The 27,591-nt window shown below is 41.1% G+C and overlaps 1 long non-coding RNA gene across 2 annotated transcripts in view; it reads right to left on the bottom strand.

Moving 5' to 3' along the window:
• LOC113628855 (uncharacterized) overlaps window positions 1–27,591 on the bottom strand; it is a 36,993-nt gene that overhangs the window by 6,386 nt on the left and 3,016 nt on the right. Inside the window, exon 1 of one of the 2 annotated variants that reach the window (XR_003436275.1) lies at window positions 13,407–13,546. The exons of the other annotated variant lie outside the window; for it this stretch is intronic. This is a non-coding gene — a long non-coding RNA (uncharacterized LOC113628855). Of the gene's footprint in view, window positions 1–13,406; window positions 13,547–27,591 lie in introns of those variants that run through there. 2 annotated transcript variants of the gene reach the window in all.

The following is a 27,591-nucleotide window of genomic DNA, read 5'->3' as shown; positions in this document are numbered from 1 at the left end:
TCAAGGTGTCAGAAGGACCACATATCCTCAGGAGGCTTTGGGGAAGAATCCATCCCTTGGCTCTTCCAACCTTTGATGGCTGTCGGCATTCCTTGGCTTGTACTCATCTCTCTCTTCTCCATCTTCACATCATCTTCTCTGTGCATCTGTCTCAAACTTTTTTTGCCTCTCACCTATCACGATACATGTGATTACATTTAGGGTCCACCCCCCAGAACCCAGGAAAACTTCTCGCAAAGTCCTTAACGTAATTACACCTTTTGCTGTATAATGTATTATTTTCAGGTTCCAAGGACTGGGAGGTGGTGGGAGCCACCATTCCGCCCGCTACACCATCTCCACATCTTGCCTTTCCCCATCTCCTGCCATCAATCCTTGCAGCATGGAATGTCTGTTCCTTCTTGAGCTGCACCACTGAAATGACGGATGATCTTGTGTCCCAAGAACGATCTTCCATCTTCTCAGATCCTAAGGGCAACAGTGCACACGTGCACCTGACAGTGGTGGCCACTCTCTCTCTCTCAGTCTTTTTTCTTTCTTGTCAATCAGCTGCTGGATTCCAAGATGGAAAATAAGCCCATGGTCTCTTGCTTAAGAGCCTATGATGCACTGTATCACCCCTTCCCTGACCCATCCCATGCTTTGTCCCACCAGAACGATGGCAACTTCCCACAGCAACACCACTCAAGCAGCATCAAACACTGCAGTACTATGCTGAGAGTGTCCTTAGTCCTGGATGAGGAACATCGAGAAAGATTAAGAAAAGAAGCAACTAGTTTAGTAAGGGACATTTCCATCTTCCTTTAAACCACTGATTTCCCCTGAATGAAAATGCTTTAGAAGAAACATGAGAAAAATGTCCAGTTCATGCAGAGCTATTGAGTCCTAGAAAAGAAAACCCTGGCTGGTGATGAATTATTATTCTAGGCAAGGAATTCTCTAAGGTCAGGGATTGAGAAGAAGCACAATCCAGCTTCCCAGACCTGGGAATCAGGAGACCTGGATTCTAATCATAACTCCCTCACTAAAAAGTTACATACCTGGGAAAGTTACCGTATCTTTGTGGACCTCAGGTGACTCATCTGTAAAATGGGGTTAATAGTGTCAGCTTTCTTGCCTCACAGGGTTATTGTGAGGCTCAAAGGAGATGATAGTTGTGAGAATACTTGGGGTAGCGTGAAACACCACAGATACTGTGGGCCTTGCTTCTAGGAAGCGGACAGGAGCCCGAGCTTGCTTTATGTAGACCAACTTCAACCTTGGCTTTGGGAGACCTACTGCCTCTCACTCCACCTTCTCCTCAGCAAGTCACTGGACTTAGAGTCTGCAGACATAGGTATGAACCATAGCCCTGCTCTTAATGTGCGTGAGATTGCAGGTAAACATTACTCTGTTCGAACCTAAGCTTTTGCATCAGGAGCACGGGGATTCTTATCCCTATTCAATGGAATCATGTGAAATCATGCACTGAGAAAGCCCTTTTTGAAATGACAAAGCACTATACAAATTGAAGGTCATGTTGTTAAGATCACTGAACACCCGTTGTCCCTCCCTTTGGATACCCAAAAAACCAAGACACGCTATCAGATGTGGACCTCTCACCCAACCTGACCCCAGGTCCGTTCTGTGCTCTGCCATGGTGCGTTCTGTACTCTGCCTTTACTCAGTGTGACGGTGGACCTGGGCTGGGAGCAGAAGGACACGTCTCAGATTTGTCCTCTTCTGTGCATCGCGCCCACTGGAGTGGTGCATTAGCCAGGATGGGAGAGCTGCTGTAACAAACAACAAGTCTCGGTTGGCTTAATATGACAAGGGACTATTTCTCACTCATGCCTCAGCCCAAAGCAGGGTGAAGGGAGAGGGCTGGGGGCTGAGCTCCCCTCAGTCATTCAAGGTCAAGGCTCCTCCCATCCTGTGGCTCTGCCATCACCCTGAGCCTCAGAACTTTCCACTTCATTCCATGCATCCAGCCTGTTGATGAGCAAAAAGAGACAGTCCAGAGGACTACGTGGGAGATTTTAGAGGCCAATCCTGGAAATGGTGTCCATCACCTCTACCTACACCCCACGGGCCAGAAATCAAGCACATGGCCTCACCTAGTTCTAAGGCAAAAGGGAAATGTAGCCCAGGGGTACACCTAGCACACAAGGGAGAAAGACACATATCGGTCAGCCCTAGCAAGCTCTGCCCAAGTGGAATCGTACAGGTTCATCTAGAGACATTTAAATGAGGATCAGTTTTGCTTGGTCCATAGCCGTCGGCAATAGACTATATCTGAAAGATAGTAGGCATGACTCAAAGCAAGTGGATGTGAGTACGTGTGCATGTGCACACACATGTACATTCCATACCTAGTGGATGGATGAGGTTCTTAGGATTTATGTGTAAGTCAATTGTTGAAAGTTTAAACACATTTCGGACAAAACCAGAGGAAGCTATAGAGTATACCAGTTAAGGCATAAGACTCGGAGTCAGGCAATCTGGGTGCAAATCCCAACTCACCATGAGCGAGCTGAGGAGCCTCGACAGAGTTACTTCATCTAGTGGCTTTCAAACACTTTTGAACGTGCATATGCACACACATCATGTGTGTGTATATATATATTACATATATATGTGCATATATACATACATGTATGCATATGTATTTTATGTTGTACACATTTAAGCGGGTGGAATCAAATTGATTGATTTTATACCAAGTAACGGGTCATGACCTTCAGTTTGAAAATCCCTGACTTAACCTCTCATTAGTTTCAGCTTCCTGAACTGAAAAAGGGGCTTGTGGAAAGCATCAAACAAACTAATGCTCGTAAGAGATTTCACACACTGAGCATCGGACACATTAGCAATGAGTATTAATATTATTATTGTGTCATTTGTAAACTACAGCTTGCCACAGTAAGAGGTAGAGACAAAATTCAAGCAAAGAACTGTGGTCTCCTTTCCATGTTAGTCCAGTAGGATCAGTTAATTATTTCTTCTTTCCTCTCTTCATTTGGTCCCCTAAGAAATATTTAGTGTGAAATATGTCCCAGGCACTGTGATAGCCCTGGGATAGAGGATGAATAAATCATGACTGCTGTTCTTACACAGCTGGAATATCTAGAACTGTACTGTGCAATAGTGGCTATTCACCATACGTGGCCATTTGCATCCACATTTAAATTAATTAAAATGTAATAAAATTAAAAATTCATTTCCTTAGTCACACTAGTCACATTTCAAGTATTTGACAGCCACAGGTGGCTAGTGGCTACTATATCTATCAGCATGAGTATGGAAACTTTCCATCATCACAGAAAGTCCTAAGCATAAACAAAGAGCCTTGACAGGGTGGGTATCTATTCCTCAAATTTAGAAGGTGAAGAGAAAAAGAACTCACATGAAATGGCCTTCATCTTCCGCAAAGACTTGAGAATTTCTCAAACGTTTCAGAATGCCACCCACTAATCCAGCTGAACACTGCTTTCAGTTTGCCCTGGTCTCACATACCTGGGCAGGTGCCCCTTGCTGCTGCATCTCTTCTGCTCTTTGCTGAGGGAACTACCTGGATTGGAAAATAGAATCCTATTCAGGAGGAAGCAAAAGGAGCACAGCTGATTTCCAAAAACAGATGTTGGTCCCAGCTGGAGTCATTGCCTTTTAGCATGCCCAGCTTCTGAATATAATAAATCCCTTTCTCTGGAGCCACTGAAGGGCAGACCTTTCCAGGAGCATCTTGTTTAGTGGAGTGAAAGTCTGGGGAATGTCTGCAGGTGAACGTAGCCCCAAGGGCCGACTGAGAATGGGGCTATGGTCCCCTGTGCGTTGACAGTCTGACTGGATCCTGGTTCTTGCTGGAAATGGAGCCTGCCTGCTCAGCTGGTGACCTTGACCTTCTGCCTGATAACTTCCAGCCCTACTTTTTTTTTTTTTTGGCGGTACGTGGGCCTCTCACTGCTGTGGCCTCTCCTGTTGCGGAGCACAGGCTCCGGACACGCAGGCTCAGCAGCCATGGCTCACGGGCCCAGCCACTCCGCGGCATGTGGGATCTTCCCAGACCGGGGCACGAACCCGTGTCCCCTGCATCGGCAGGCGGACTCCCAACCACTGCGCCACCAGGGAAGCCCTCAGCCCTACTTTTGAGGTTAGATTCACTCTGGATATTCACTGGCCAGACTCCACCTTAACTTGAACAATCTCCCTAGAATGTGGTGCTGACAGATCCCTGAAGCATGAATCTACTGTAGCCTAGAAGCATCTATCCTGACATACTGCCCCCGCCTTAAGAGAGAATCAGCGCTTATGAGAACTTCCAGGGAGCAGAAATGAGTCTGATCGGGACTTGACAACTTGCTGTGGGTGGGATCCACCGCATTCAATGTAATGGAAAGAGCGAGACCTTTGGAAACAGTCCTGGGTTCAAAATCACAGTCATCTACTAACTGAGAGCTTGAAAAGTTACCCATTCACTCCCACCCCCAGGACCTCTGCTCTGTAAAACAAGGGTTGAAGCAGACATGCCCGTTGTCTAGGACTTAATGAAGTGAGTGGTGTAAAGGGACTTACACATGGTAGGTACAGCTTCCTTTTTCCCTTCTCCTCCACCTCCTCTCCTCCAGGCTTTCCTATCCTACCCTCGAACCAGCTCTCCCAATGTGCTCTGTGCCCAGGGCCTTGCAGTATTTGCCCCCAAGTCCCTAACCTTCAAAGCGTAGAGGGGGATGTCCAGAGGCAGAATGATACAAGGTCCTGTCCAAGTGAGGGTTGGCATTGCCCTCCCTGGGGCAGTGGGGTGAAGCCTTGACCTGGACTAGGGCTGTTGGCACTGAAGGGTAAGAGCCTTCCGCCTCTGAAGGCAACTTCCCTGGGACCATGGAGCTCATGACCTGGGGACCAGCCGGTTATGAGACACATGTTTATATGGTCGGTTGGTTTATCTGCAACTCTGCAGTGAGCAGCTCTTTCACGTGGGAATGAGGAACATAAATAAGAGATCGTCATGCTGAGTGAAGTAAGTCAGACAGAGAAAGAGAAATATTGTTATCGCTTACATGCGGAATCTAAAAAGAGATGATACAAATGAACTTATTTACAAAACAGAAACAGACTTAGAGAAGGAACTCATGGTTACCTGGGGAAGGGTTGGGGGGAAGGATAGTTAGGGAGTTTGGGATCGACATGTACACACTGCTATATTTAAAAATAGGTAACCAACAAGGACCTAATGTATAGCACAGGGAACTCTGTTCAATATTCTGTAACAACCTAAATGGGAAAAGAATATGAAAAAGAATAAATACATGTATATGTCTAACTGAATCACTTTGCTGTACACCTGAAACTAACACAACATTGTTAATCAACTATACTCCAATATAAAATAAAAAGTTATAAATAAAAAATAAATAAATGAACTTCTACTGGGTGGAAATATGAGAGGGTTGACAGATACATTTCTGAGGTCACACTGGTTTCTGTTCAGGTCTTCAAACAACTCAGCTCTTTCCTGCTGTATGACCCTCACATACACACTCCTTCTGTGGAATGCTTCTCTCCCTCCCAGGTGGCTTTTGACTGAGCCTCTCCTGTTCAATAGTCATTTCTCAGGTATCTGTATAGCCATGCTTGACACCACCCCCCTCAAAAAAAACCTTGCCAACTGCCCATTCTCCTCCCTAAGAGCACATGCTCTATTCATAACACTTATGAAAATATGGAATCACTGTATGTGTTCATTTGCATGATTATTTGTTTATCTCTTGAGCTGGACTAGGATGCCTATGAGACCATGGATGCATGGTTCAAGCATGGGACCACGCTTGACTTTTTCTCTCCTGCATATTCAGTGTCTAGCCCTGTAGCATCATCCCTGTTCTCGTGGCGTGCTAGTTGATGATAGCAAGAGGGCTGTGGTCCAGGTGTACACTGTTCACTCATGCTGAACTCTGAGAATAGATACAAAAAACTGAGAAGGGCTGAGCTGCGATTGAAGAGTGAATGGATATAGGCATTGGTAGGTAAATCTGGAGAAAGACGGCATGGAACGTAAAATTAATGTGTCAGATAATGAACTAGGTGGGGATTGACAATCCCAATGAGAAATTAGGAGGATGAGTGTAATTGAATATCAGTGAGATGGTATTGGGGCTGGCTTGCTAAGGGACCTGTTTGATTTACCTACATTTATTAGTAGAGGAAACACATTCCTCCAGCCATGTTCTCTTAGACTTGTGAATAAGTGTGTGTCTGGCTCAATAAATATTTGTTGAATAAATGGTAGAGTTAAGATGGCTTTGAATAAAACTAAAAATGACTATAAGAAAAAGCAGGATAGGGGGTGGAGTCAAGATGGCGTACTAGAAGGACATGGAATTCACGTCTCCTCACAACTAGGGCACCTACCACGCACCAGTGGGGGACCACGGACACCTAAGGGGATGGGAGGAACCCTCAGCAAACAGCTTGTGGGATCTTGGTTCCCAAGCCAGAGGTTGGGCTCAATCTCCTGTGGTGGGAGTGCTGAGTCTAAACTGCTGGGCTGAGAACCTCAGACCCCAGGGATTATCACTCAGAGTGAGGCCTCCCACAGGTCCTCATCTCAGCACCAAGACCCAGCTCCCAGCTCTATCCAACTGCCTGCAAACTCCAGTGCTGGATGTCTCAGGCCAAACAACCATTAAGACAGGAATACAGCCCCACCCATTAAAAAAAAAAAAAAAAAAAGAAACAACAAAAAAACTTGTTACAGACAAAGGAGCAAGGTTAAAACTTAGAAGACCAAATAATTGAAGATGAAATAGGCAACCTACCTGAAAAAGAATTTAGAGTAATGATAGTAAAGATGATTCCATATCTCAGAAACAGAATGGAGAAAATGCAAGAAACATTTAACAAGGATCAAGAAGAACTAAAGAGCAAACAAACAGTGATGAACAACACAATTACTGAAATTAAAAATACTCTAGAAGGAACCAATAACAGAATAACTGAGGCAGAAGAACAGATAACTGAGCTGGAAGATAAAATGGTGGAAATAACTGCAAGGGAGCAGAATAAAGAAAAAAGAATGAAAAGAATTGAGGACAGTCTCAGAGACCTCTGGCACAACACACCAACATTTAAATTATAGGGGTCCCAGAAAAAGAAGAGAAAAAGAAAGGGTCTGAGAAAATATTTGAAGAGATTATAGTTGAAAATTTCCCTAACATGGGAAAGGAAATAGTCAATCAAGTCCAGGAAACACAGAGGGTACCATACAGGAAAAACCCAAACAGAAACACGCCAAGACACATATTAATCAAACTATCAGAAATTTGATACAAAGAAAAAATATTAAAAGCAGTGAGGGAAAACAACCAATAACATACAAGGGAATCCCCATAAGGTTAACAGCTGACCTTTCAGCAGAAACTGTGCAAGCCAGAAGGGAGTGGCAGGACATATTTAAAGTGATGAAAGGGAAAAACCTACAACCAAGATTACTCTACCCAGCAAGGATCTCATTCAGATTCGACAGAGAAATTAAAACCTTTACAGACAAGCAAAAGCAAAGAGAATTCAGAAACACCAAACCAGCTTTATAACAAATTCTAAAGGAACTTCTCTAGGCAGGAAACACAAGAAAAGGAAAAGACCCACAATAACAAACCCAAAACAATTAAGAAAATGGTAATAGGAACCTACATATCGATAATTACCTTAAATGTCAATGGATTAAAGGCTCCAACCAAAAGACACAGACTGGCTGAATGGATAAAAAAACAAGACCCTTACATATGCTGTCTACAAGAGACCCACTTCAGACGTAGGGAAACATACAGACTGAAAGTGAGGGGATGGAAAAAGATATTCCATGCAAATGGAAATCAAAAGAAAGCTGGAGTAGCAATTCTCATATCAGACAAAATAGACTTTAAAATAAAGACTATTACAAGAGACAAAGAAGGACACTACATAATGATCAAGGGATCAATCCAAGAAGATGATATAACAATTGTAAATATTTATGCATCCAACATAGGAGCACCTCAATACATAAGGCAAATGCTAACAGCCATAAAAGGGGAAGTCAACAGTAACACAATCACAGTAGGGGACTTTAACACCCCACTTTCACCAATGGACAGATCAACCAAAATGAAAATAAATAAGGAATCACAAGCTTTAAATGATACATTAAACAAGATGGACTTAATTGATATTTATAGGACATTCCATCCAAAACCAACAGAATACACTTCTTTCTTCTCAAGTGCTCATGGAACATTCTCCAGGATAGACCATATCTTGGGTCACTAATCAAGCCTTGGTAACTTTAAGAAAATTGAAATCGTATTAAGTATCTTTTCCGACAACAATGCTAGATATCAATTACAGGAAAAAAACTGTAAAAAATACAAACACATGGAGGCTAAACAATACGCTACTAAATAACCAAGAGATCACTGAAGAAATCAAAGAGGAAATCAAAAACTACCTAGAAACAAATGACAATGAAAACACAACAACCCAAAACCTATGGGATGCAGCAAAAGCAGTTCTAAGAAGAAAGTTTATAGCTATAAAATCCTACCTCAAGAAACAAGAAACAACTCAAATAAACAACCTAACCTTACACATAAAGCAATTAGAGAAAGAAGAACAAAAACCCCCAAAGTTAGCAGATGGAAAGAAATCATAAAGATCAGATCAGAAGTAAATGAAAAAGAAATGAAAGAAACAATAGCAAAGATCAATAAAGCTAAAAGCTGGTTCTTTGAGAAGATAAACAAAATTGACAAACCATGAGCCTAACTCATCAAGAAAAAAAGGGAGAAGACTCAACTCAACAGAATTAGAAATAGAAAAAGAGAAGTAACAATTGACACTGCAGAAATACAAAGGATGATGAGACATTACTACAAGCAACTATATGCCAATAAAATGGAGAGCCTTGGAGAAATGGACAAGTTCTTAGAAAAGCACAACCTACCAAGATTGAGTGAGGAAGAAATAGAAAATATAAATAGACCAATCACAAGCACTGAAATTGAAACTGTGATTAAAAATCTTCCAGCAAACAAAAGCCCAGGACCAGATGGCTTCACAGGTGAATTCTATCAAACATTTAGGGAAGAGCTAACACCTATGCTTCTCAAACTCTTCCAAAATACAGCAGAGGGAGGAACACTCCCAAACTAATTCTACAAGGCCACCATCACCCTTATACCAAAACCAGACAAAGATGTCACAAAAAAGGAAACTACAGGCCAATATCTCTGATGAACATAGGTGCAAAAATCCTCAACAAAGTACTAGCAAACACAATCCAACAGCACCTTGAAAGGATCATACACCATGATCAAGTGGGGTTTATCCCAGGAATGCAAGGATTCTTCAATATATGCAAATCAATCAATGTGATACACCATATTAACAAATTAAAGGATAAAAACCATAAGATAATCTCAATAGATGCAGAAAAAGCTTTTGACAAAATTCAACACCCATTTATGATAAAAACTCTCAAGAAAGTGGGCATAGAGGGAACCTAACTCAACATAATAAAGGCCATATATGACAAACCCACAGCCAACATCATTCTCAATGGTGAAAAACTGAAACCATTTCCTCTAAGATCAGGAACAAAAACAAGGTTGCCCACTCTCACCACTATTATTCAGCATAGTTTTGGAAGCATTAGCCACAGCAATCAGAGAAAAAAAAGAAATAAAAGGAATACAAATTGGAAAAGAAGAAGTAAAGCCGTCACTGTTTGCAGATGACATGATACTATACATAGAGAATCCTAAGAATGCTACCAGAAGACTACTAGAGGTAATCAATGAATTTGGTAGAGTAGCAGAATAAAAAATTAATGCACAGAAATCTCTTGCATTCCTATACACTAATGATGAAAAATCTGAAAGAGAAATTAAGGAAACAGTCCCATTTACCATGGCAACAAAAAGAATAAAATATCTAGGAATAAACCTGTCTAAGGAGACAAAAGACCTGTATGCAGAAAACTCTAAGACACTGATGGAAGAAATTAAAGATAATACAAATAGATGGAGAGATATACCATGTTCTTGGATTGGAAGAATGAACATTGTGAAAATGACTATACTACCGAAAGCAATCTACAGATTCAATGTAATCCCTATCAAACTACCAATGGCATTTTTTCACAGAACTAGAACAAAAAATTTCACAATTTGTCTGGAAACACAAAAGACTCCGAATAGCCAAAGCAATCTTGAGAAAGAAAAACAGAGCTGGAGGAATCAGGCTACCTGACTTCAGACTATACTACAAAGCTACAGTAATCAAGACAGTATGGTACTGGTACAAAAACAGAAATATAGATCAATGGAACAGGATAGAAAGCCCAGAGATAAACCCACACACATATGGTCACCTTATTTTTGATAAAGGAGGCAAGAATATACAATGGAGAAAAGACAGCCTCTTCAATAAGTGGTGCTAGGAAAACTGGACAGCTACATGTAAAAGAATGAAATTAGAACACTTCCTAGCACCATACACAAAAATAAACTCAAAATGGATTAAAGACCTAAATGTAAGGCCAGACACTATGAAACTCTTAGAGGAAAACATAGGCAGAACACTCTGTGACATACATCAAAGTAAGATCCTTTTCGACCCACCTCCTAGAGAAATGGAAATAAAAGCAAAAATAAACAAATGGGACCTAATGAAACTTAAAAGCTTTTGCACAGCAAAGGAAACCATAAACAAGATGAAAAGACAACCCTCAGAATGGGAGAAAATATTTGCAAACAAAACAACTGACAAAGGATTAATCTCCAAAATATACAAGCAGGTTATGCAGCTCAATATCAAAAAAACAAAGAACCCAAACCCCAAATGGGCAGAAGACCTAAACAGACATTGTCCAAAGAAGATACACATTTTGCCAACAAACACATGAAAGGTTGCTCAACATCACTAATCATTAGAGAAATGCAAATCAAAACTACAATGAGGTATCACCTCACACCAGTCAGGATGGCCATCATCAAAAAAATCTACAAACAATAAATGCTGGAGAGGGTGTGGAGAAAAAGGAACCCACTTGCACTGTTGGTGGAAATGTAAATTGGTACAGCCGCTATGGAGGACAATATGGAGGTTCCTTAAAAATTCAAAAATAGAACTACCATATGACCCAGCAATCCCACTACTGGGCATATACCCTGAGAAAACCTAACTCAAATAGAGTCATGTACCACAATGTTCACTGCAGCACTATTTACAATAGCCAGGACATGGAAGTAACCTAAATATCCATCAACAGATGAATGATTAAAGAAGATGTGGCACATATATACAATGGAATATTACTCAGCCATAGAAAGAAACGAAATTGAGTTACTTCTAGTGAGGTGGATGGACCTAGAGTTTGTCATACAGAGTGAAGTAAGACAGAAAGAGAAAAACAAATACCGTATGCTTACATATATATGGAATCTAAAAAAAAATGGTTTTGATGAACATGGGGCAGGACAGGAATAAAGACACAGACTTCGAGAATGGACTTGAGGATATGGGGAGGGGGAAGGGTAAGCTGGGACGAAGTAAGAGTGTAGCATTGAGATATATACACTATGAAATGTAAAACAGATAGCTAGTGGGAAGCAGCTGCATGACACAGGGAGATCAGCTCGGTGCTTTGCGACCACATAGAGGGGTGGGATAAGGAGGATGGGAGGGAGACGCAAGATGGTGGGGATATGGGGATATACATCTGCATATAACTGATTCACTTTGTTATACAGCAGAAACTAACACAACTCTGTAAAGCAATTATACTCCAATAAAGTTAAAAAAAATAGGATAGTAAGGGCAGAACAGAGATTCCACACACTTCGGTGTAGCTGGGAAAATTAAACCTTGTGCCACCAGCTGGCTGTCTGAGGAAGCTTGGACTAGAGGCTCTCAAAGTCATTTCCCACCAAGAACCTGTGACTCATCTGACAGCATCTTACATTCGTTATACACACTGCTTCAGCAAGAAAGGGATTCTGTGTTCCAGCTGAGGAAATCAGGACACATCCCCTTCCTGTTGGATAGAGGAATTGATGAGCCTTCTTCCAAGAGGAAGGTTATGCTCCATTCGTGCATAACTCCTTCCCAATGACTCCCGGTGTATTCTGAGGGATAAAGACCGATTTCCCTGGAAGCTGAGGACAGGTGTAGATGGGAGTGATAAGGGTGCCTCCCAAGATAAACTCTGACTTCTTTCTCTCTCAAGAGCAATTTATTTGGTGTTCGTGTGTCTGAAAATGCCTCTACAAGGAGTGTGATGAAAGTGTTGGCATTTCATATTCGTAACTGTCTGCTGTACATCAAGGTTCCCTCTGGGACCCAGGGAAGCAAAGTTTCCCCTCATCCTTCACAATCCAGTTCAATTCCCTGGCCTTCCTTCCATGAGGGCTTACCTGACAACTCCCAAATGAGATGTCCTCTCTCTCCTTTGAAATCTTAGCATTTGTTACACTTCTCGTTGTTTCACCGGATCTTAATCACACAGAACCTTGCGGCAGCTCTTAGCTGTTTGAATTATACTGGCCAGGATGGACCATCCATTAAGGACGTTGCAACAGACAGAAAACTGGCCCCAGAAGACATCTACATCCTATTCCCTGGAACGTGTGGAGGTGTCAATTTACACGGCAAAAAGGATTTTGCAGACGTGTTCAGGATTTTGAGATGCTGAGATTACCCTGGATTATGTGCATGGGCCCAGTGTAATCACAGGGTCTTTCTAAGAGGTAGGCAAGAGGGTATATTCAGGAGAGAAGATGTGACAAAGGAAGCAGAGGTTGGCATGATGGGCATTAAAGATGGAGGAAAGGCTGTGAACCAAGGAATACAGGTGGCCTCTAGAGACTGGAAAAGGTAAGAAAACAGATATTCTAGAAACTTCGGAAGGAATGCAGCTCTGCTGGCACCTTAATTTTAGCTCCTAAGGCCTATTTTGGACTTGTAACCTCCCGAAGCGTGAGACAAAAATGTGTGTTGTTTTAAGCCATGACGCTGGTGGCCATCTGCTCTGGCAGCAGTAGGAAACAAATACAGTCTCATCTCAGGCCTGGATTAAGGCCTCGTGGGACATTCTGCAGGCTGATAGAATTTTGAACCTATTTGGAAAACAGTGAAATGGCCATGAAACTTTTATGCAATCTATAAAGAAAGTGTGGTTGTATATGGCGAGCCCTGGAGGCTGGCTAAGAAGGCAGGGCCAGCCTGCTCTGAAACTAACAGTTGTTGGGCCTTAGCTGTGCTCTTAGCCTGAGGGGCACTTCACTGGGTGGTTTGGAGCCATTAACAAAGAGAGTCTACATAGCCAACAGGAATCTAGGAAGAGGATATAGTTCATAATTTAGCTTAAAATGGGCAAAACCTCTGCCACTGACATCGTGGGGCTTGTCCCAGGCAAATGGAGCAGGCTTTTCTTTTCTGCTGGACCTTCTCCAGGATTCCGGTGGAGGCAACACGGTGATCAAAAGGCAAAAGGCAGTGGATGTCAAAAGGCAAACTATTTACAAAAATGGTGAAGGAATCCAGCTGTCTGGCTCCCAGTTGAGATGGTGGTAGTTAAGCAGATTTCCTCCAAGCCAAGGAAGCACAAGTCTGCCAGGGAAATCAAATTAAAACAGGAAGGTGGAGAAATGGTCTTCATTAAAAGCATACCTACCACACTATTTCTTCAAGCCAATTTGGCACGGAACCTTGCCTCGACTGCTTTTAATAGTTGTGAACTGATGTTTTATTTAACTGTCCACCTTTTCCTGGCTCCTGATGCTGCCTAGAAAAATAAAGGTTTTAAAATTTATTTCTGATTTAGCTGGCCATGAGTCCAGGCTATTCCCAGGGCTACAGCCTCAGGCAAACATTAGAAAGAATACTCAGTTTTTCAGAATTAAGTATTTCATTCAAAAACTACTAAGCTCCTATGAATCACATTTGGAAACATCTGAACTCTGTCTTTTTTTTTAGAGGGAGTGTTATTTTTGTTTTTGTAGTATTCTTGATTTTTTTCCTCAGTGGTCATTCATCGTTTAAATGTTCTTACTTTTTGAAGTAATTTGTAAGATTTATATTTTTCTATAAAATCCTTAGTTTCATCCATTTTTATTTTTCTTTTAAAAAATTTTATTGAGGTAGAATTGTCATAACATTATGTTCATTTTAGGTGTATCACATAGTGATTCAATGTTTTTATACATTACGTGATCACCACGACAAGTCTAATTACCATCTGTCACCATACAAAGTTATTATGACTTTACTGACTATATTTCTCTATGCTGTACATTATATCCTGTGACTTATTTATTTTATAACTGTATTTATATCCATTCTTCAATTTTACTAGTGTAGTAGCAAATGAAGGGTTTTTTTTTTAAGTCATCCAATTTCTGTTAAATGTCCAGTATTGTATACTTGTGTTTTCTTTTTTATTTCTTGATAGACAAGTTAGTGGATTCATCTGTTTTGCTGTTAAATTTTACAACACCCTAATTGGTTGACTTTTGGTTTAATCCATGAGAATTTATTTCATATGTTTACTTATACTTCCAACCTTTTGAATTAAATATTAATTATGTATAGCAGTTTTGGTTAGTAAGGATGTTGCTTAAGGCTATGAATGTTCCTCTGAGTACAATTTTGTTCACATTCAGTAAGTTTGATTGTGAAGTTTCCTTTATTGTTATTTACTGTTTAAGATTTTGACATTCTCTTTGACCCGAGGTTTTTATTAAATTTTAAAATATTTCTGGGGCTTCCCTGGTGGTGCAGTGGTTAAGAATCCGCCTGCCAATGCAGGGGGCAGGGGTTCGAGCCCTGGTCTGGGAAGATCCCGCATGCTGCGGAGCAGCTGGGCCCGTGCGCCACAGCTACTGAGCCTGTGCTCTAGAGCCCGTGTGCCACAGCTGCTGAGGCCCGTGTGCCTGGAGCCCGTGCTCCGCAACGGGAGAGGCCATCGCGATGAGAGGACCGTGCACTGCAACAAAGAGTAGCCCCTGCTCACCGCAACTAGAGAAAGCCCGTGCACAGCAACAAAAGACCCAACACAGCCTAAATAAATAAAAAATAATAAAATAAATAAATTTATTTTTTAAAAAAATCTGTGAATTATTTGTACTTCTGTTATTTATTTCTTGTTTTGTTGCATTTTTATGCATTGTTTTGTTGCATTTTTTATGCATTTGTTGCATAAAAAAGATGTCAAATTATCCTTGGAATTTATTGAAATTTTCTTCACATTTTATATAATCAAATTTTAAAACTAATGTAGCACTTACATGTAAAAAGTAGGTATATTTTTATCAGATATGAAGCTTGATATACAGAGTTTAAAATTATATAATATACATCATTTGTTTTTATTCTGGATAATTTCCCTATTGCCTTGTGATCTGTCCTTGCTTGTGTATCCTTTGCTATATGCTTTGTTCCTTGTGGATCAGTTTTTTGAGACTTGCACTCTGTTTCTTCTGATTGTGAATATTTGATGCGTTTAAGTATTGTGCCAAAATTTATAATTATTAGTTAATGAAAGTGAGAAAGTAAATAATAGATTGGTTTTCTTTCTACTAAAGAGGCAGAAATTAGGTCATCTATACTTTGCTGTCTGGGTTTTGTTCTAACCTTGTATGGCTCTCTTAGTGAAATTATTATTACTACATTAAATTATTAAATTATATTTCAGTTATTTTCTATATTACATACCTTGACCTTGAAGCATTAGATATCTACAATCTTTTCCTTCAATATAACTTTTTGCTAATTATATTGAAGGAAAAGATTGTAGATATCTAATTACTTGGGTCCAACTCTGTGTTTACATAGATTAAATGTCTGACATTTGCTTTTTCCAAATATTCTTTATCCATGGCCTTTTTATTTTGATTAGTTACTTAGTTGTTTAGACTCCATCCTCAAGTAGGTTTTTCTGGGGGCACAATGCTTCAATCTTTGAGTCTGTCTTTTTATTATCAATACACATGAATAGAAATTTGGCTGGATATAAAAATTCTTGGTTCACATTCCCCCACCCCTTTAAAATTCTATAAATATTGTGCCATTTCTTTCTGGAATATTTTGTTTTTGAGGTTTTGCTTTGAGGCCAGTCTCATTGTTTTCCTTTGTAAGTTATTTTTTGCCTGGCAGCCTGTACCATTTTTTTCTTTATTTTTGAAATTCAGAAGATTCTTTAGGATATATCTTGAAGTTTATTGGTAATTTTGATGAATTAAGGTAAATTTTTTTTCATTCTGTAGATTGAAATCTTCATTAACTCTAGATACATTTTCTTCTATTATGTCTTTGAATACTATTTCTGTCTCATGTGTTCTGTTTTCTTCTTCAAGCCCACTTATCACCTATACACTTGTTTTCTGCCTATTCTACACAAACATCACTGTTTTCAGTGTTTTGTCTCTATAGTTTAGGTGCTTTCTTTTTGCAAGCACTAGTCCATAGCCCTGATTCTATTGTTGTATTATTAACTCTGATCTTTGCTGGATCTTATGACATTTAAATGCAATGGCATTATCATATCAAATGGTTTTATTATTTCTAGCAATGCCCTTTAAAAAACTCAGTCAACTAATTATCCCTCTCTTTCAATTTGTTTCATAGTCTATTTTGTTTAATTTCCTTGAAAGTGTGAGGGAGTTCACATTTTCTTATATTTCATTGTTAAATCTTATTCTAGAGGATGAATGCTATCTAAAATGTATGATGTATACTCATTTTCATTTTGGGGTGTACATTTATAATTGCAGGATTTTTACACAGGTTTGCATTTGTTTGCCTGTGTTGTTTTCCTATTCATCATTTTTTAATGAGAGAAACTCTTTCTGGGCTTGCCATTTGCTCAACTGAAGTGAGTTCTTCTTGTTTCTATTTTCAGTTTACTTGTATACCATTTTAATCTCCCCTTTAAATTTGATCTGGAGGCCTGGATGATGGATTGAAATGATTAGTTCAGTTGTTCAGTAGTCAAAGGTCGAGGAGCTGCAGCCATGGGCAGCTAAAAGAACTTGGTGTAAATTCAGTCTCTCTGCAGTAGTGGAAACAACTCTACCAGGGATGTTTCTGCTTCAAACCATGTTCTCCATATTAGGAAGAGTTTGTCTTTGCTGCAGAGTAAGCCTGTGCCACCATTAGGAAGTCATGCTAGAGAGAAAAAAATGTGGCACGACTAATGCAAACTTCTATCCCAATTGTTGGGCTTACAGGGTATGTCTGACTTCATCTAGGAAAGAAAATCAGAGTAGACTGTTTGCTATTTTGCTTATGGCTGATTCATATACTCAATCTTCATTTTCATAAATTGAGGATCACAGTCTTAAAAAAATTATTATACAGAATTTCTTAATCTTCCCACAACACTGCATAGATCTCTTAGGAAGTGGAGATGGGTTGCCAGCCTTTGATGACTCATTTCAATTTGGACCAGATTGTATCTGACATATATTTCTCAGGGCTTAATGATATAAAGTAAGGATCATCCCCTCTGTTCAGAAATAATAAAGTAGTTTTCTCTATTTTGCTTCTTTTTGGTTCCTTTCAGTGTATATAAGATGATGGGAGTTTTGTAAACCTTCACTTACATTACCATCCTTCCCCAAAATTCTCCATGGAATTCTGTTTGTTAATTTGCTAATCAGCTATTAACACAATAATCTCTAGTGCCTTCTCTCTTTCCTTATCTAATCTTATGTCTTTTCCTTTTCCTAGAAACCACCTCCATTATGTCTGAGTTTTACATATCAAGCAAAAACCTAAGAGTCTCTCCCACTATGTGCAATCTTTCTTGAACATCACACCCTGTGGTAATGTTTCCCTCTTCAACGTTCTGCATTATTGCTGTAAAACATTTGGTACCTGGAACGTACAAAGATATACTATTTTTCTGTGTGCCCTAAACTCTATCTTCTATATTTTAGTTCCCCAATGCAATGCATTACACATAATAGGTTGCCATACATTTTTGATGGTTTGTAACAAATAGCTTTTAAGCACAAAGAAGAAAAACTGTCTTTTTAGATCCCTCCCCAGAAATGACCCCTACCCAACCTCTTCCTAGTCTGACCACCTGGATTAGTTTAGAGTCCACAAAATAGTTTTCATTACTCTAAAGTTTATTTGGTTTTAAAAATCTCTCTGAAATCTCAATTTAAAGGGTTATGAGTAGGTCAACTGTTTAAATATCTCTACCAGCAATGTAAACAGTGAATCAAATTACCTATTCACACAGGAGGCTTTAATTCCTCCTACCCCTTCATCACTCCTTCCCTTTTTATTGTTCTCGCTCATTTTATCCCTGTGGCAAGAAAAGTTAAATGAGACTGAAAAAAAAAAAAAAAGGCAGCTGATTAGGGCAGATGAACAGAGCTCAGGGAGCTATCTTCCTAAGCCCAATCAAGTCTTTAAAACAGATCAATTTTGTTTTCCACAGACAGCCTGGCACCTGAGATATGGGTGATTTAAAAAACTCATTTGTGCTTTCTGGCTGAGCTTTAGCTTTCTAACTCCAAATAGAGTAACAGGGAAGAAGGAGGAAGAAGCAAGTTGTTAGAGGATTAATACTTTCCTGATTTCCTGTACCTCCTTCAAAGATCTCTCAGTAAGTCATTTCCAAGAGGTCTTGGACATGGCAGCCTTGTAAGGGAGGTGATGATTTAGAGCAGAATTAGCCAGAGAGGGAATGAAGCTGGTAAATCTAATTCTATATCTTATCTGCAACACACACACGTGCACACTCACATAACAGTGTTATCTGGCTTCTCATTAACCATGCACTGACCCAACAGGTCAGGATCAGTCCATGAGATTGCTGCTGCCTTTGGGGTCCCCTTGGTGGCATCCAGGCACTTGCCATTCCTCCTGCACAGAAACTCTTTAGGAATTTGTATTCTGCCCCTTTTATCTCTATCCCTACCAAAGGCCTGCATTAGGGCCCACCACTCTTCCAAAAGCAGTGTGTCTGCTGTTTCGCACGCTGCTTTTTTTTCAGATGAGGGAGGGGGAAGGAGAATGAGACTGCAATCTGGTGGTGGTCATAGGTGCCGGTAATGCCTGGTGCTTTTGGCAGGGAAGTCAGCAGAATCTCAAAGCCTTGTTGACAAACTGTGTGTGTAAAAACCCCAGGCTCAGTGTCAACCCTTCAAAACTTCCATATTGCCTCGATGTCAGGCACTGTGCTGGATGCTTCAGGCGCTCACATTGGCTGGAGAGAGTATATACACAAACACCTAGAGTATGCGGACAGCAGGTACAGAGTAAGGGCTCATCAAATGTGTGCATACGTGGCCATGAGTAAAATTATGTTCAGGGTGAGGAAACATGCAAAACAAATAGAAAGACAAACCGTCAATGATAAAGTAAGATGCCCCATCCAACTGGAGAATGTTGTTGTCCTGGACCAAGGGCTAAGTTCCTGACTTAGCATCCTGGCAGCCCCACAAATGGAAGAGATCATGACTAGGGGACTCTGGCGAGATGACAAGTGGGATCTTCCAGGTCACGGATTTCATGAGACTATAGGAGAGGGGAAGCTGATTATGGCTATTTCAGTGTCAGCATTCTACGCTCCGAGGGGAAACGAGTCAAATATCCCAGCAGGTCATAGGTCAGCAATTCCAGTGGGCCTGTTGATGATGTGTCAGAAGTAAGGAAGACATCAGATTTCAGCAATTTGGAGCAATAAAGTGTGGCCTCTGCTAATTCCAAACAGGCAGGTTGATCAGATCAGGGCACAGTCACACCCAGGATCTCTTGAACCACAGTATCTGGGCTACTTTATGTGCCCAAATGTCCTAGAATGCTGGAACTCTTCCAAGGCTTGGTAGGTGGGTTAGAGGTGCTGACGTGTAGTGTTCCATCTTCATGGCTTGATGTTACTCTTATCATCAGTTCTACTCTCTGTTGACCACCCCATCATTAATACTCACGGTCTCTTGCTTTCCCTCTTTTTCCTTTCGCTCCTGCTCTGTACATTTGCTCAGAGCAGTAATTCTCAAGTATGGTTCCCAGACCAGCAGCATCAGCATCACTTGGGAACTTACTGAAATGCAAATTATCTGGTCCCACTTCAGACCTCCTGAACAAGAAACTCCGGGGATGGGTCTCAGCAATCTGTGTTTCAACAAGTTCTCCAGGTGACTCTGATGTCTGCTAAAATTTGACAACCACCGCTTGGGCATTGGTGTTCTTCTAGGCAGTAGCAGATGGTAGCACTCAGGAAAGGAGATGACAATGAATATTCATCCATAGTCTTTCTGATGCTCCCTTTGGGAAAGGCTGCTATTTGCCTTACAAATACTTGTCCTAATTTTGCCTCTCAAAGGAAATTTGATTTTTAGCTAGGCACATTGTCCCTTGACTAAAGAATACATTTCCTGGCCTCCTTTGCAGCTAAGCATGGCCATCTATCTCAGTTTTGACCAATGGACTGCAAGTGGAGAGGTCATGTGGAAGAGGGCATGTTTTCCCAATTATCTTTGTCTGTCCTGCTACTTGGATATGAATGTGATGTCTGGAACGATGGCAACTCCCTTGGGCCAAGTGAACAAAGTCTATATCCTGGGTTTTGGTGGAAGGAGCTTGATTTAATCCAGACAACTTTGGAACTACTGTTTGAGTCTTGGACTTATCTACCTTTCACTTCTCTTATGTGAGAGAGAAATAAGCCTTATTTAAATTACTCTTTTCTGGGTCCCTGTTATTTATAGACAAACCCAATCCTAAATAATGTCATCCTTACTGAATCTGCGAAACGAGACCCTTTCTTGTACTTTCACTTCCCTGATCCTTAAGAAGAGGAGGTGATTTCATATTACACTGCTAGTTGTCTCATAGGAATTCAGAGCATTTGACAGAAAATTACTAATTTAACCACATAGCTTAGGTTTAGCTTATTGACTGTTAAATGAAGCAGTGTATAAAAGGTAAACATAATTTTCTCATAGGTTACTTTTCATTTTGCAATGCAGTACAGGCTGCTTTGACACCTAAGGGAATATTTAGCCTCCCACAAAAGGATGAGGACTATTCTATCTGTTTTGCAGATGAACTGAGTCTAAGGAAGGGAAGTCATTTTTTTCAGATCATGTAATTGTATTATGAGCTCCTTGAGGGTAAGGATTACGTCTTATGACCTGCATGCCTATAAAAAATGCTTGGGGGGCTTCCCTGGTGGCGCAGTGGTTGAGAGTCCGCCTGCCGATGCAGGGGACACGGGTTCGTGCCCCGGTCCGGGAAGATCCCACAGGCCGCGGAGCGGCTGGGCCCGTGAGCCATGGCCGCTGAGCCAGTGCGTCCGGAGCCTGTGCTCCGCAATGGGAGAGGCCACAACAGTGAGAGGCCCGCATACCGCAAAAACAAAACAAAAGAAAACAAAACAAAACAAAATGCTTGGGGCATAGTAAGTCTTCAATAAATTCCGCTGAATGAGTTAATTAAATGAGAAAGAACTAGGACCAAATTCAGCTGCCCTCAGTGGGTCTATTCTATGGAGATAAATCTAGTGATGATGAATTCTGGGTCTTCGGTGCTCTGAACTGTGTTTTAGCCTGAACTTAGTTTTAATTTGGAATAATTGGGGAAGGGGAGAAAGTAATAATAGGAAATGTTGAATTTCCAAGAGGGAGGACATAGTAATTTTCTCATTATGACAGCTGAAGATCTCTTTACAGTCTTCGTTTTGCCTGTAGTAAATAAGCTCTAATAACTGAGATGATTCAAGAAAATTCGGTCTACATTTTATCTGGTCAGCCAGACTCTACTCTTTGACTGTTTATTGTGGATTGTGTCAAGAAGAGGAAGCGTTTTGATGTTATTAGTCTCATCATTAACCCCCAGTCTGCCCCATTGTGGACTCCATCACTAGACTGTTCCTCCCAGCATCCCTCTCTAGGGGGCATTTCCCTTCATTTCTAGACTCTGTCATTGACATGACACCTCGCCAAACCCATAAGCCCAAGCCTTTAGTTCTAACTAATGATCTAGTTGAGAGGTCTCTGGCTTTAAATGCTAGCTTTGTTACCTTCTAGCTGTGTGTGTTGGGTGAGGTATTTAACCTCTCAGGATCTCATTCTCCCCATCTTTAATAGGTGAATGATGATACCACATTCACACAGTTGGAGTAAATTTAAAATAAAGAATATTTTGAATTACCCATTGGGGAATTTTTCAGCTTCCTTAATGCAAGCAAACCCGGAGACTCCATGTTTGACAAAATTTGTGACCCTGGGGATTTACCTTCTCCTTGAGGATTTCACACTAATTTCTACACCCAGCACCACTGCTCACTGTGAATTAATATTTAAGCCTAAACTCATAGGCTGAGTTATTTTTAACAAGACAAAAAAAAAAAAAGAGAGAAAGAAAAAAAATGAGAAGTGGGGAAAATAAGCATAAAGAGTAAGATGCAATGAGCTTGTATGGTCTAGCTCATTCATCTTCAACATATGCCCATACTTGTTCCGTGTCCACTAGTTCAGATGCTGTATGCCCTGTGGTGAACCACATGGATGTGCGTATCTTTGCTCTTATGGAACTTACAATCCGACTATCTCCTTACCTCGTTTCCAGCTTGTCCTTTGTGGAAGGGATCATCTTTCTCCAATCTTCTAGAAATACAGTAAAGGTGGAGACTTGAGAGGGTGAGAGTCAGGAAAAGGTAAGTTTCCTTTCTGGGTAGTTCAAGACTAGCTCCAGTTTCCTTTCTAAAATCCACTTCTTTTACACATACTTGACCTTCAGGAAGTCTACCCACTTCAGGAAGAGACCTCACCCTCAACCCAAGGGTTATGGGCTACTTCCTATATTTTACAGTTGTCATGTCAGAACACAGCCAAAAGTAGAAACACAGGTCACTCTTATTAAATCCTGTCCTGAGTTTACCACGTAACCTGTATCATGGATTTCAGTTCCATTGCTCATTAGAGCATGGAGTCCGAAGAACTTTTCTTTGGAGTCCTGGATTTTACCCTCTGATGTTATATATCATTATTTCTATACTTGAACTGTCTGTTTTAGCCTAACTGGTCTACTTATTTTCCCTAAATCAAACTGTGATTTTATTTATTTTCCTCCTGATAATTTATTTCATTATGTATTCATTTATTCAAGTCTTTCTTCCTCTTTCAAGGCTAGCTCAATTTTTCCTCCCTCCGGGAAGACTTCCTGAATTATCTCAGCCCATTAAGGCCTCCTCCTGTTCAGTATTTATTATCACATCACCTGGTCAGTATCTATTTATGCTGTGGTATGCTGCTGCTTATCTGTTATGGCTAAGCCTTATTTTTCTGATTTGACCATATCTCTCTGAAGGCAGATGGAGATTAGAGGGTCATAAGTGTAAGGTGTGCCCAGTAAAATCCATAGATGTTGAAAACAAGTTCTTGATGAAATCTCATGCTCTATTAAATGTGTACAGTATGGAATTTTGTTTTTACGGTTTTAAAATTATTTTCTAGACAACTCAAAATGTGGCAATAGTAGGGTCAGTGGACATTTTTTTTTCTACTATTAAAAAGTAGTAGTTGTAGGGCTTCCCTGGTGGCACAGTGGTTGGGAGTCCGCCTGCCGATGCAGGGGACACGGGTTCGTGTCCCGGCCCGGGAGGATCCCACATGCCGCGGAGAGGCTGGGCCCGTGAGCCATGGCCGCTGAGCCTGCACGTCCGGACCCTGTGCTCCGCAACGGGAGAGACCACGGCAGTGAGAGGCCCGCGTACCGCAAAAAAAAAAAAGTAGTAGTTGTAAATCAACTATACTCCAATATAAAATATAAAATCTTTAGCTCATTAAAAAAAGCAGTAGCAAGGTTCTATTTCTAGGAATGGTGAGTAGCTCCTATTGGGCCTACTATTCCACAAGTAACAACTATTAATTCTGGACAGAATACAAAACACAACTACCCAAAGACATTTATGAATGACCCAAACCAGAAACTAGAATGGAGGTCTACACTGGGCAGAAGGGAATAGCATTGGGTGAATTTTCTGATTTCTAAGGCTCTTTGGCTGGGAGCAGGCCTTAGTTTGGCCCCATGTAGGGTAGCTGAAATTCTGATAGACCCTTGCAGTTTTGCAGACTGAAGAACCATAAAAGTGACCACAGAAGCCAGAAAGTGAGGGGGCATATTTTTGAACAGAGATATATAGAGAGCAAGAATCACAACTTCTGTACATAAACATCCCAAATATCTGGTTTGTACCTGAACTACACATGTGCAGGACAGACTCCAAGTGTCCAGGTAAGTCTAAAAGAACTAAATGCAGATATTAGCTGCTATCCATTACAGAGAAACAGAGTTTGGAGACCAAGTCCTGAATATTAACTGATTAAATAAACACACATGCCAAAAAAAAAAAAAAAAATCAAGACTCTTTGCAGGAACAGGAGGAATAGAAAAGCACCTACAATCTCTACAGTTATTATTTACAATGTCCAGGATGCAATCCAAAATTACTAAACATGTAACATGAGCCATACTTCAAAGAAAAGGCAACCAATAGAGGCCATGTAATGACCAACCTTAAATGAGGAGGCTGAGAAGACTCTAAGGGGCGGGATGGGGTCCAGTGGTTGGGATGACCATGGCAGGTTATATCAGAGCTGGAGATAGAAACCAAGTGGTGAGCAGGGTCATGGGAGGAAGGAAGCAGAAACCAACCACCTCACAAAGATGCTGCGCTGTAATGCAGGGAGGAAAACCCTTAAGCTTTCTTATCATCGTTGGGCATTAGGTCCAAAGCTCCACGTCTTTGAATATGTATATTATGAATTCTATCTGCCATTCCTGCAATGACAGATGTCAGCTTCTGTGGATGTTGGCAGGCGGGTATAAGGAGAGAAGATCTTTCATCGGGAGGGTACACCCCTGGGAGGCGTATGCTCACTTCCCTACACACAACACACTTTTCCCATCAACACACTTTCTTCCCTTCCCCACCTTGTCTATCACTCCCTTCTCTGGCCCAGCGGCTCACTTCCACCACCCTGAATGAACGCTTCTTTCAGCAACGGGATTTTTCCACCTGGTTGACTTGATGAAAGCTTTATGAATTGACATTATGTGAAGAAAGAACAAAGTGAGGTCAGTGCGTGTGTGTGAGAATGTTTGTAGGGGCAGAGGTTGCAGCAGCTAAAAAGAGCTGCTGAAAACTTTATTACAAACGAAGAGACGTTAGAAGCAATAAATCACTCATGTGTCTGCCACGAGGCAACAGAAAACAGGGCTGGCTTTCAGGAAGAACTGGACACATACATGTCTCCTCCGCTAAAAGTCAGGCGTCCTGTTGCCCCTGGAAGTAGACCTGGGTATGGTTATGGACCTTTTCCTTTTTCTATTTCTCTCTCTTTTCTTATTCCAAAGAATAAATCAAATAAGTCGAAAAGTGTAGAATAAAAGAAAAAGCCATTAGCTGCCTGGGAGGTGGGGCTTTTGGTTTTCCCCTGCCTGCTGGGGAAAAGGTAAGAAATTAGGCATTTGAAGCCAGGTTCATGGATCAGATGTGCATTTTTCAATTTGTCTGCCTATTTCTTTTTCTGAGGTCTTCTTAATTTTTTTCTTAATGGGGAAGATAAAAATGCTTTGCCCTTACATCATTGCAGGTCCTTTCCAAGAACACCAGGCTTTCTCGTGACCTTCACCCAGACTTTGAAATTGTCGATAGCAGTGAGAGTACCACAGGCTTTTTTTTTTTCCTACTCACCGTCTCACCCGTTGACAAGGTTCCATCTCTTTGCTTCAGTGTTCTGGAGAGACCAACCCCAAGAAAGACTTTTCTAGCTCACCACAAGGGACCATCGGTTATGTTCAATGTTCCTCTCTGTACCTCATTCTCCAAGAAACTTTGAAGTCTCCCTGGCATTTCCTGACACCCACACTCTCATCCCACAGGGCTCTGGACATTAACCCACCTGTTTAATTAAACAAAGAGGCCATTAAACCGAGGTGGCTTCATGGCTTAGTAGCCCAGTAAGCTAACCAAAACTTAGCCTGAAATGCCTCAAGGTTAAGAAATCACAGCCTAAGGACAACCGATCACAAAAGCCAACGAGCCTTTTCCAAATAAGGCAAATGCTTCAGCTATAGCCAATCCAATCATTTCCTTACTCTGCTTCTGCATCTTTCTTAGAAAATCTTTCCCCCAGCTCCTGTCCCTGGGGCACTCCTAACCACTTCCCGTTTGGTGCTGCCGGATTCAAATCGACTTTTCCTCAAATAAACTCAGCATTTTAAATACACCCCGGTTTCTTTTTTAACACACCGCAGGCTTTCACCCTCCTCCATCCCTTCAAATCCTTTCCTACTGCTGTTTGCAATCAGCAAACCTACCTGGAGTTGTTCAGATTTTTCTCTGATTTCTTCATTCTCCTGTTCTCCCTGAGATCTGGGTGCCTATGGGACACTGACCTCCGCTGTGCTCTCAAGAGGCGGCTGTTTTTTTCTCCCCGCAGAGCCTTGGAGTGGAGAACTGCCCACCTTCCCCAGCTTTGCAGCTTCCAGGCTTTCACCTGCTCTTTCACCTGCTTTTACCTCCATTCAGTTACAGACTGCGTTGCTGATTCCATTTGCATTCACTGAAGGTTTAGCACCGTTTCCTCCCTGCCCCGCCCCTACTATGGCGGTCCTACCCCTTCCCCCCACCCACTATTCTTGTTTCATTCTTGATAACTTCAACATTAAGATCAGAAAATCATCTAATACCTGGCCTCTCAGTTCCTTAACGGCCTTCTCAGCAAGAATCCATCTTCTACTTCATTTTCGCCACACATTCCCTTGGTCATAGCTCAGATCTTGTCATTCTTAATAATAGTACTAATCTCCCCACCTCCAATCTTGATTTCTAGCAACCCACCCTTTGATCACCACTTCCTGACATTTCTGCTCATTTCTTCCAAGAAACTTAACTCCAACAAATCTTTGGGTTAACAAGGACCCTAGTACTTTTTTCGCTGTTATTACAGATCCCCACCTGCGGTAACTTCATCTTATTCTTCACCCAGCAGCTTAGATCCCCTGGCCCATCACTCAGTTCCTTTCTTGCATACATCCTCATCGCCCTTGCCTTCTCTCCCTTCATGATATTAACTTGGCAAAACCCTAACTCTGAGTCAATCCCACTCTTTATACCAATGCTAAGCACTTCTGATTTTGTAGGTGCTGGGTTTGTTTTTTGTTTGTTTGCTTGCTTTTTGACATGAAATAGGCCTCATATTTTTTGGTTAAGCGTCTGTAAAGGAAGGGGAAATACGTTTGGGAAGAAGTGAGTGGCCTTTTCAATTGGCCTCTCCCAGGTATCTTTAAGGCAATGGGAACCTCAGTGAAAAACCCTTCTTTGGATTAAAGGACCATGGGAGCCTTTCAGTGAGAAAGAGCTGTAATTGTTATTGAGAGAGGAAATTATGCTTGAACAAAATGCTGGGCTAACTCAATGACTGTTAGGGACAATTTTATTCTTTATATCGTCCTCCAAAAGAGAAATACATGCTCATTGAAGAAAACTTAGAAAATAAAGAGAACAGAAGAGATGCCAAAAATCATTCCCAATTCCATCACCCAGAGATATCC

Source organism: Aethalodelphis obliquidens, unplaced genomic scaffold, assembly GCF_003676395.1.
Source record: "Aethalodelphis obliquidens isolate GAN/ISIS:26980383/991018 unplaced genomic scaffold, ASM367639v1 scaffold25, whole genome shotgun sequence".
Taxonomy (NCBI): Eukaryota; Metazoa; Chordata; class Mammalia; order Artiodactyla; family Delphinidae; genus Aethalodelphis; species Aethalodelphis obliquidens.
The sequence above is the reverse complement of the archived record's forward strand: the minus strand, read 5'-3'. Positions and strand labels throughout refer to the sequence as shown.